The 3,531-nt window shown below is 46.3% G+C and overlaps 1 non-coding gene across 1 annotated transcript; it reads right to left on the bottom strand.

Moving 5' to 3' along the window:
• Positions 1–1,075: 1,075 nt before the first annotated feature.
• On the bottom strand, positions 1,076–2,998 carry LOC126877962 (small subunit ribosomal RNA). The gene has a single exon (XR_007695486.1). It is a non-coding gene; the product is annotated as a small subunit ribosomal RNA (ribosomal RNA).
• Positions 2,999–3,531: the final 533 nt, after the last annotated feature.

Raw genomic sequence — 3,531 nt, 5'->3', positions numbered from 1 at the left:
ATCATCATCATCATCATCATCGGTCATCGTCGCATAGCGGGCCAACATCCACGCGATGCGTCTTCGTTCTAGGTTACCCGATCCACGAGTATGTTACACGTGGTTTCGTTATTTCGAACGAAACGACATACGAAGAGCACACGCCCTTTGGGTAGGAAGCACGTTTCGAGAACGACGAGAGTTTCGATGAAAGAGACGAGAGAAGTCGACGCAGAAGGTATCCATGGATCTTCGAAGAGAACCTTCGAAGATGTATATCGGTATCCTTTCGCTCTGCGCGACTCGCTACAAGTTCTTTCGCTCTCGTCGACTCGTTCTAGACGCTTCGTTCGATCCCAAAGAGGAGTCTTCGATATGTCCCGTTGCTAGGAGGAGAACAAACGCAACACAGACCACGAAACATAGAAGAGAATAGGCGAGCATGATCACTCCGACACGAGGCACTTTAGAGATTTTCTTATTAGTTTGCATGGACTTTTATATTTCGTTTGTACGGTTTCCACGATGCAAATACGAAATACGAGATCGTGACGGCGGGTCTTTCTGTGTACGGCCTCTCGCAGGCGCCACGACTGCATTTCTCTTTACACCTGGTTTCCATCGTAATTTTTTCGTTTGATATCGAGCCTTAACTTTTGTTGGCTCTTTCGAAGCTAGAGTTCCCTTTTATTAGAATTTCATATATATATATATTATATGTTATATGTTTTATTCGGAGACGGCGGGTCTTTCTGTTTACGACCTCACGCAGGCGCCTCGAATAAGTTTCATTCGCATTTCGTTTTTATACTTGTATATATATATCTCTTCATCCCGATGATCGAGAGAGAGTGCCACCTTCTCTTCGTATAATTCCGTAGCTGGAGGGTCGTCTCCTCCTTAAGAATATTTCTATTCGTGCCAACGGAGGTTGCCAAGCTCCCTGGCGTTTTCGTTTGTTAAAGTATATAGCTTGTTAATACGTCGTATATACTTTCGTCGATACAGGAGGAGTACGGCTCCTTACCGACCATTGTGATATATATTTCATAGTTTTTATATGTGTTCAAGTCAAATTCTTTTGGTATCGTATCGTTAATGATCCTTCCGCAGGTTCACCTACGGAAACCTTGTTACGACTTTTACTTCCTCTAAATGATCAAGTTTGGTCATCTTCCCGGTAACATCGGCAATGCTTATCACATTGGCCGCGCACCAGTCCGAAGACCTCACTAAATCATTCAATCGGTAGTAGCGACGGGCGGTGTGTACAAAGGGCAGGGACGTAATCAACGCGAGCTTATGACTCGCGCTTACTGGGAATTCCTCGTTCATGGGGAATAATTGCAAGCCCCAATCCCTAGCACGAAGGAGGTTCAGCGGGTTACCCGGGCCTTTCGGCCAGGGAAAACACGCTGATTCCTTCAGTGTAGCGCGCGTGCGGCCCAGAACATCTAAGGGCATCACAGACCTGTTATTGCTCAATCTCGTGCGGCTAGAAGCCGCCTGTTCCTCTAAGAAGATTTGTTTGTACGTTGGTAGTAAAAACCCACCGACCGAAGCCGGGGGCCTTCGAGATACCATAAGTTACGTCTATTTAGCAGGCTAGAGTCTCGTTCGTTATCGGAATTAACCAGACAAATCGCTCCACCAACTAAGAACGGCCATGCACCACCACCCACCGAATCAAGAAAGAGCTATCAATCTGTCAATCCTTCCGGTGTCCGGGCCTGGTGAGGTTTCCCGTGTTGAGTCAAATTAAGCCGCAGGCTCCACTCCTGGTGGTGCCCTTCCGTCAATTCCTTTAAGTTTCAGCTTTGCAACCATACTTCCCCCGGAACCCAAAAGCTTTGGTTTCCCGGAAGCTGCCCGCCGAGTCATCGGAGGAACTTCGGCGGATCGCTGGCTGGCATCGTTTATGGTTAGAACTAGGGCGGTATCTGATCGCCTTCGAACCTCTAACTTTCGTTCTTGATTAATGAAAACATTTTTGGCAAATGCTTTCGCTTCTGTCCGTCTTGCGACGATCCAAGAATTTCACCTCTAACGTCGCAATACGAATGCCCCCATCTGTCCCTATTAATCATTACCTCGGGGCTCCGAAAACCAACAAAATAGAACCGAGGTCCTATTCCATTATTCCATGCACACAGTATTCAGGCGAAGGTAGCCTGCTTTAAGCACTCTAATTTGTTCAAAGTAAACGTATCGGCCCACCTCGACACTCAGTGAAGAGCACCGCGATGGGATATTAGTTGGACCGCCCGCGAGGAGCTAAGCCCACCGATAGGACGTACCACATAATGCCAGTTAAACACCGCGAGCGGTGAACCGACACTGTGACACACAGATTCAACTACGAGCTTTTTAACCGCAACAACTTTAATATACGCTATTGGAGCTGGAATTACCGCGGCTGCTGGCACCAGACTTGCCCTCCAATTGGTCCTCGTTAAAGGATTTAAAGTGTACTCATTCCGATTACGGGGCCTCGGATGAGTCCCGTATCGTTATTTTTCGTCACTACCTCCCCGTGCCGGGAGTGGGTAATTTGCGCGCCTGCTGCCTTCCTTGGATGTGGTAGCTGTTTCTCAGGCTCCCTCTCCGGAATCGAACCCTGATTCCCCGTTACCCGTTACAACCATGGTAGGCGCAGAACCTACCATCGACAGTTGATAAGGCAGACATTTGAAAGATGCGTCGCCGGTGCTAGATGACCATGCGATCAGCACAAAGTTATTCAGAGTCACCAAAACAAACGATGGACGGACAGACGAGCCATCCGCCACCGATTGGTTTTGATCTAATAAAAGCATTCCTACCATCTCTGGTCGGAATCTGTTTGCATGTATTAGCTCTAGAATTACCACAGTTATCCAAGTAAATGTAGGTATGATCTAAGAAACCATAACTGATTTAATGAGCCATTCGCGGTTTCACCTTAATGCGGCATGTACTGAGACATGCATGGCTTAATCTTTGAGACAAGCATATGACTACTGGCAGGATCAACCAGGGATCTTATTCGTATAACAATTCTTATAAATTTCGTTTAAGTTCTCTTCGTGTCGTAGGTGGGACGTAAGCACCGTACGACGAGACTTTTCGTTCTTAAGATAGATTATCTATAAAATATATCTCCTAGCGACGTTCGAGATACACCCATAGTTCAGTAATAATCTTCGAACGCCGCTCGCAGCCACTTTGTAATTCTCAACTCCACCTCCTCTCTTCTCTCTCTCTCTTTCTCATAGTCTTATATAAAATGTTTAGAATCGTACTTCTAAAGGAACATTTCCATAATGCTGTCTTCGTGTAAAAAGACTTATTAGAATATCTTAGCGGTAAAGCACGTATACGCACCTCACGCTGAACGAACAAGCGCGTATCCCAGTGCGTCGCGCTGGACATACCGTAAGAATATTCTTTCAATCGGTAGAACATTTTCGGCAGAAGACATACTACGCAAAGATAGTACGCTCCTACCGCCTCATCGGATACTTCTGCGAAAGCAGAAGTTTTTATAGAAAGCAGACGGTTATACTCTTTTGA

Source organism: Bombus huntii, unplaced genomic scaffold, assembly GCF_024542735.1.
Source record: "Bombus huntii isolate Logan2020A unplaced genomic scaffold, iyBomHunt1.1 ctg00000308.1, whole genome shotgun sequence".
NCBI classification, from domain to species: domain Eukaryota; kingdom Metazoa; phylum Arthropoda; class Insecta; order Hymenoptera; family Apidae; genus Bombus; species Bombus huntii.
This window is presented reverse-complemented; position numbering and strand designations above follow the sequence as displayed.